This window comes from Pan troglodytes, chromosome 11 (assembly GCF_028858775.2).
Source record: "Pan troglodytes isolate AG18354 chromosome 11, NHGRI_mPanTro3-v2.0_pri, whole genome shotgun sequence".
In the NCBI taxonomy this organism is placed as follows: Eukaryota; Metazoa; Chordata; class Mammalia; order Primates; family Hominidae; genus Pan; species Pan troglodytes.
In genome coordinates this window covers 43,058,340-43,066,116 of record NC_072409.2, presented here as the reverse complement: position 1 = coordinate 43,066,116, position 7,777 = coordinate 43,058,340, and the positions used below count along the sequence as shown (strand labels likewise).

The window sequence follows — 7,777 nt, the reverse complement described above, 5'->3', positions numbered from 1 at the left end:
CAGACCATTAGAGACCATTAGTAAATGAACTATGCAATTTCAATTGTGAAATGCACACTCTCTTGTGAAATGCAAACCTGGTTTCACATATTAATTGCTTCTAATTAAGGAGGAACATTTTGGCCAATTAGCTTTTGGAATTTAAGTGGAATCAGAAGGATAATTCAGAAATTTGCTAATTGCTTCCTCCACTGCAGCTGTTTGCCTTTAGAGCAAACATATACCATCTGCATGATGCTGCACACACACACGGATGGCTGAGAGGCTTGGAAACTCCTGCTAGAGTCGTTGTGTAGACAGCAGTCACCATAATATTGGAATTAGCAACATGAAACAAACAGGGAAAAAAATGAGGACACTAAGAGAGAAAAACATGGGACTGGACTCCAGAGATCCAGGTTCTCAAGCTGACCCAAGGGCTGGGGCTGTTGGCTAACACTGGACATGTCATATCACTTCTCCAGGCTTCCTGGATATAAGATGGCAAAGGTCTCTTACAGCTTATTCATGACGAGCTTCCGTGATTCATGACGAGCTTCTATGATTCATGGTAACCTACCATGCCGCCATGTAAGTGGAAGCTGTGTGGGAAAAGCAAAAGCATCTATTGACAAAAGGGCTGAGTATGCCTGTCGACACGGCACGGTCACAATACAAGGATTGGGGCTGGCCACTGCTCTTGCAGTCCATGGATTTTTTTTGAAGGAGAAGGTCTTTGTTTCTTGGCACCCTTCCATTTTATCGTTTTTCATACCTCTTCCCTAATTTCAATGGCCTTTTCCTAATTTTGGTGGTAGGTTGGTCTTTTCCCCAGTATTGGCCTCACTTTCTGGATGTCTGACCCAGTCCTCACCGACGGATAGTTCTGCTCTCACTCTTAAACCGCAGCAGAGAGCCTGCTGGTGGTCTCCATTCCTGCCTTGTCTTGCTTCTCCTCTCCTCTTACTGCAAAATAGGCTCTCAACACAAGTCCACCGACCACTGCTGCTGACGGAGGTCTGTAATTACCAAGAGGGTTCTTTGGCATCTTGACTTGGGCTTCATGCTGCACTCCTCATTATTACATAATAACTCACCAGTTAGAACTTGCTCATCAATCCCTCTCCCACTACAGGATTTTTTCCTTATAAGAGTATAACAGGTTATTATCTACCTTCCCCCTCTCCATAACAATACAAGCTGTTGTCCTTTCTGCATCTCGAGGTGGTGTTATTATCACTGGTTCCTGCCTACTCTGTGGGAATTCCCTTTTGCGGGGGCAAAAGGAACAGGGCCCTTCTGGTGAGAGGTTGTAGAGAGAAATAATTTTGTCAAGAGAGTGTTTATCCTGAGAGATGGTGTGTTGACTTAGGTATTTCGTGTGCTTGCTTTCTTCTTTGACTTTATTATTTGCCTTGTTGGTAGCTTACATCACATTCCTATATCTTCAGCCTCAAGCCCTGTGGATGGGAAGCAGAAAAATTAAGACAACACTCTCCAGGAAAGTGGGATGCACTGTGGACCCTTGAATAACATGGGAATTAGAGGTGCTGATCCCCTAGCAGTTGAAAATTCATGTATAACTTCTGACTCAAAGACCAACGCTACTCAAAGACGGGTAGCCTACTGCTGACCTGAAGCTTTACCCATAACACGGTGACTAACACACGCTTTGTATATTACATGTATTACATACTTATTCTTAAAGTAGAGTAAACTAGATAAAAGAAAATGTTATGAAGAAACTCATAAGGAGGCGATAAAACATATTTACTATTCATTAGGTGGAAGTGGAGCATCACAAAGGTCTTCATCCTCGTTGTCTCCATGTTGAGTAGGTGGAGGAGGGGGAGGGGAAGGAGGGAGAAGGGGGGAGGAGGGAGAAGAGGAAGAGGAGGAAAGTGAGAGAAGGAAGAAAAACAGGGAGGGGGAGGAGGGAAGGCAGAGGAGTTGGTCTTGCTGTCTCAGGATTGGCAGAGGGGGAAGAAAATGCATGTATAAGTAGACCCATGTACTGCAAACCCATGCTGTTCCAGGGTCACCTGTGAGACGTGCTTGCATGATGGTGCTACCACTGTGGATGTGGCTGTGGCTGTCTCTGCAGCGTGGCACTGCTTTCAGAGGGACGACTCATTCTCAGGGCAAACACTGTCTTGACAAAATTGGTTCTCTCTACAGCCTCTCACCTGAAGGGCCCTGTTCCTTTTGCCCCCCTGAAAAGGGACCTCCCTGAGAGCGGGCAGGAATCTATGATACACATGCCACCTCATGGTGTAGAAAGTGCACGCTTTCTATATGTGCTTCCCACGTGCACCAAGTTTGATTTGGGTCATCTCTATAGTTCATCCTTCCTGAGGCCCAGCGTGTTCCTGACACGCCAGAATATCCCTCCCAGATCCTTATGGTGGCAGTCGTTGGAATTTCCTGGCAGGGAACCCTTGCAGAAAATGGTACCTGACATGCCCTCCGTCACGACAGTGCAAAGGATGAAACAGATTCATGTTCAAGGCATGTTCTCATTATGCGCAGCCTTCATTAAAAGTAATTAAAACTTGGCAAATACTCATCTCGGATGATTAATAGACCATCTCCACTTCTCCTTTTGGGAGGTCGGTTACCAGTTACCAAAAATGAAACACCTGCCTTTACATCAACGTGCTGCTGCCGAAACGTAGCAGGACACAGCTTTCACAAAGCTGTTACATACATCTGTTGTGCCAAAAAAAAAATGGAGCTCTGTGTTGACCTAAGTCCTGAATAAATATGGTGGATTTGGGGACACAAATCTGATTAAAAACTTCTCCCTAGGCCAACATGGTTAAAAACTAAGTTAGCTAGTTAGCTATGTGTCATTTATAAGGAATATAAAATTGGATGGTAGCAAATGGTCATTTTGGTGGTATTAAACATGTCTTGGGGAAAGCATGTCCCAATCTGAATTCCAATTAATGCAATTACTATTTCCCGTACTCAGATTCAGGGAGAACATATTCTCTGTGTCTTAAATGAGCCAAATTAGCTGTTATGTGTAGTATTAAGGAGGACAGTGTATTACCTGAACATCTTATTCCTTGGTCAGAATTTACTGTGCTACCTCAAATGCCTCCCAAGCGGGGCTCAGTAAACATGAACTATTCCCATAGCAGCGCCCATTGTTTCTATGGGGAGCCCTTGTCATCTTCAAGATGGGAACCCTGAGGCAGAGCTGGTGATTGAACTGGGGTTTGGAGTGGGGTCCTCAGGACGGGCTGTCCAATTCTCACTCAGATGACTCCGGCCAGCCCCTGAGATCCAGACCTCGTCACCAGCATCACTGCTGCCACCCTTCAGAAGTTTTCAAGGGATATTTATCTCTTTAATTTACAGATGAGGACACACAGGCTCTGGGGTTTTAAGAGACTTGCCCAAGCCAGTCAAGTGGGTGACAGGGAGCCCTCTCCGTGGAAGGGCCCGGCGTGGCTCCCCCTCCCCTCTAGGAAAGGGGCCCACACTCTCCTTCCAGGTCCTCCCTCACTGTGGGGTGAGCACTAAGAAAGGAGTTCCTCACTCTGTACTCCCAGACATAACAGTCAAGCTCCTGGCCTGGGCTCACCCACAGAGGAGCATGTGTTTTGTGAAAGGACCACACAGTGGAGTCGGTATCTCTGTGCCGTTTCCAGATCCGGCCCGCACTGGCCCAGGAGCCGAAGCCAAATGATAGAACCTGGCCACACTCAGCTGGAATTTCGGGATCGCCTCCGCTGGTGCATCACAACCACCAGGACAGATCGTTAAAGCAGATTCCTGGACCTCACTCCAAGATTCTGAGTTAGGTGGTGTTGGATTCGGTTTTTCTAGCAAGCTTCCAAGGCAGGCTGATTCATGGACCACACTTGACTAGCACTGGCCTATGTTACCTTGTCTAGAGATGGACTGTCAGGTGTCTTACGGCCAGATAGTAAATATCATAGTCTCTGCAGACCATAGTCTGTGTTGCAGCTACTGAACTCTGCCGTTGCAGCAGAAAAACAGCCATCAACAACATGTGCGGCAACAGGCACGACTCTCTCCTCATGAATCTGTGCAACAGGACATGGCCAGCCGGCTGTGGCTCACTGACCCCTCTGCAACTTGCCCATGTGCACGGCAGTGTGGGCCTTGAGTTCAGCCCCACCACTCCTTGCTTACACAGCTGTAACATGGACATGATATTCCTGGCCATATTTTTCTCCATGCCTATGATGAAATCATTGCTTACCAGGAAACACTCAAAAACTGTTCTGTATCAGGTTCAATCAATTCCATATTATCTTTGACACTGTTTAGAAGTATGACACCTTCACTGATGATAATCATCTTTGAATTTGGCTTTATGTTCCCTCATTATTAGGCATCACATAAGGGAAATAAGTATGCTAAGAGAGATGACAGAAGGACTAATTTTGATGGTTAACTTAGGAAGTTTCTTGGTATGAGAAAACAAAAATAGGGTCAGGTGATAAGAAATTAATTAATGGTTACAATGTACACTATTTGGGTGATGATCACACTAAAAGCTCAGCCCCCACTTTGTAATACATCCATGTAACAGAGCTATGCTTATACCCACTATTTATACAAAACAAAAAGGAGGAAAACCTAAAACTCTCTCCATCAGATAGAGCAAAAAAGAAGAGTGTCACAAGGTCAGCAAGATGAAACAACAGTTTCTGATGGCTCCAACACTAACTGCCTCTCCCAAGTATTTTAAAGAAAAAAAGCATTCTACAAACAAAGATATAACCAACAAGTTATATTATTTTTTATTCATGTTAGAATTTCTATCAGTGTTTGAACATTAATTATTTAGAGAGTTTGTACATTTTCACCTTCCAAGGTTTGAAATGAGAAGCATGCTAGGTCGCCAATGGTAACTAATAAACACTTCATAATCGCATGAATATCCACTCTGCGCTGACTCTCTTAACACTGTTAAACATTTTCTTTCCTTGCTGTAATTTACAATGAAAACTGTGCCCACTCATGTCTCAGCAAAGTTCCAGACATTATGGATTCATCACATATAAATTCTTTAAAAATATACTTCTGTCAAAAGACTTGATGACTACTATGTACACTACAAAAATAAATCTTCATATAAATAAATTATATGGCATACTTTTATCTTTGTAATTGAAATGACACAAACTCATTTCCACCAAAATTGGCAATGAGACCCAGTTTGAATATTTATTTCCTTTAAACTCCTTACCCTAAAACCTACCATGAGTCCTTAATGTAAATGTTATATACTCTGAACTATTTAACATTAGTAAGCACTCTATACAAATAAAAATTCTGTCCAAAAGTAAAACATAGCTGTAATGTTTCCAATAGAAATAAAATCCCTGCATTTTTTTTTGTTATAAACTGGCATGACAAATACTGTAGAGGAAAACATTCTTATGATACAAAATTATAAATATCAGCAAAGTTTTTTTTTTTTTAATTAAAACATCCAAATGAACAAACAGGACAGACAAAATAAAACTATTAAAAGAGAGAGAGAAATTCTAATTCCCTGCCAGCCCCACCCCCCGCCCACCCCAGTTCTCCCTTTGCCAATGTGACTATTGGAGAAAGTTCTACACCATGCAGAAATCAGGGGCCGCGCAGCCTCCGGCGCAACACGAGCTGGGCTCAGGAAGGGAGCGAGGGCACGCCAGGAGCCAGAGGGAAGTCGACTTCAGAATTTTGCATCATCCCTCCTCCACGCAGGACGTTTTCTGAGCAGAGCTGGGTGTTAGGATGGCAGACCATGTGGGTGACAGGCACCAAGATAGCAGCAGGGGGGTGGCCAGGGTCCCCAGCAGAGTCACACACACACACACACACACACACACCCAGCAGCCACAAGCGGCTCCCAATCAGCATCTTAAAAGTTTTGTGGTGAGTATCAGGGTCTGAGGTCACTATGCTGTGGGTATTTCTGGGGGCCCATTACCTTTCTGTTAAGATTTCCCAGGTAATTTAAAAGGGAGTAACAGGAGCTGCCACTCGTGAGCGCCTCACAGTAGCTTAGGCTTCAGCCCTGCAGGGACCCCGCCCTTTCCTCTGACTTCTTGTCTGTAACAAGGTGCTGGTGTGGAATTGGATGGGGAGCCGACACTGGGTGCTTCCCTGACATGTGCTGGTCTCTGGTTACGAGATGAGGGAGCCCACACCTCAGAGCAAAAGAAGAGAACCAGTACAGAAGCAACTTTTAAAAATATGCCTGGTTGAGACCTGCCCCTGCCTACATCTTTCAGTGGGGTGTGTCCATCCTCCTGCTTTCCCACATCACATTGAAAGAGCACTAATGATGGGGAGGATGGAGACAATGTTTGGATTTACTTAGGAAGCACGTACCCTAAACACTGGTGCATGAAGAATCCCCCCGGAGCTCTTATCCTACATAATGCCTGCCTCTACACCACCACAATGCACGCTCACCACTTAGTTTTAAAGAAGATGCAAACAGATCTAGAAAGCCTCAACCAGCTGCTCCATTTAAGAGAGGGAGTTTAAACTATAGGGACTCAAAACATCATTTCTGGGAGACTGTGGGCCAAGAAAGAATTAACCAAATAGGTTTTTCTACCTGTGACAGGGCCACATCCACTCTTGAATTTGGGGGTGTTGGGGGAGGGGTCGTGTGTGTGTTGGTCACAAAAGGGGCACCATGCTGCATGCTTTTTAGAGTATACAGACTCTCATGGCCCAGCCAAGGCTCAGCACTAGGCATGTCACCGAATTCTCTAACACCCACGATGATGAACTGATGTGAGCTCCATACCCTGAGGTTCCAGCATCCATCACAATGATCCGGGAGAAGGAGATTATTCCCCCGAAGCACAAATTGGGGTCCTGGATGGCAGTCAATGATCGTAAGAGATGCCGTAGACACGAGGAGAGTCTAGCTTTTGCCGGGCTGATTTGAAAGGATTAGGTGGATGTTTAGGGCCAGCCCTCACCAGCACAAAGTAAGAAAAGATATTCTGACGCTTCCAGCCTGACTAGGTCAGAGCCTACTACAGGTTACAGACAGTGTAGAGAAACAAAACAAGACAAAAAAAAAATCACAGTACAGTACATGGTCAACTCACACACGTGTTCACACGCACAGCCAAACAAGAGGACCGCACACAACGACACCTAGAGAAGCCACCAGGATTAACGTGCTTTCTTCATATCTGCTCATTAAACAAAAAAATTATCACGCATAGCGTGTTTGAAAGTTAACAGTAACATTTCATACTACCACAGGGTTGTGATATGCAAATTTAAAATATTTTAAACAGAAACCTTTACAAAATAATCCTATTACATAAGCAATATTTGCATAGAATTATACAAGTAAATTATACAATATTTAAGCAGCAGCAACATATGCTGAAATTTAAGACTAATGAAGCTTGGTTGTGGCACGGAGCCCAATGCACGAATACGGAGAGGCCCCACTGTGGCCTCCACACTCTGGGGCAGGAGTGGAGAAGCCCCAGATCATACTACTTTACATCCTTCCTTCCTATATTACACATGTGTACACCTCTTAAATATTTATAGAAATATTTAACAAAATAATACAATCGGTTACAGTAACAATGAACTGCTGTCCTGGCACAGGGCATCTTTTCCATAACTCCAAGCAGTTCTCTTCAAGCAGTTCTGGAAAGAGGTGGGGGTGGGGGGGTTTCCAATCTTTGGCCTCTTTGCTTCAGATTTTAATCACCCTTTAAAAGGAAGCAAAAAAGGAAGTTGAACAGAGTAAGAGGTGTGCAAGTCCGTATTTATAAAGTAC

General features: G+C 44.3%; 1 protein-coding gene across 8 annotated transcripts in view; it reads right to left on the bottom strand.

Moving 5' to 3' along the window:
- Positions 1–4,737: 4,737 nt before the first annotated feature.
- PTCH1 (patched 1) overlaps positions 4,738–7,777 on the bottom strand; it is a 73,184-nt gene continuing 70,144 nt past the window's right edge. For all 8 annotated transcript variants that reach the window (XR_010148632.1, XM_016961227.4, XM_016961226.4 and 5 more), the window contains one exon: positions 4,738–7,709. The gene's annotated coding sequence lies outside the window, so the exon portion shown is untranslated. The remainder of the gene's footprint in view (positions 7,710–7,777) is intronic.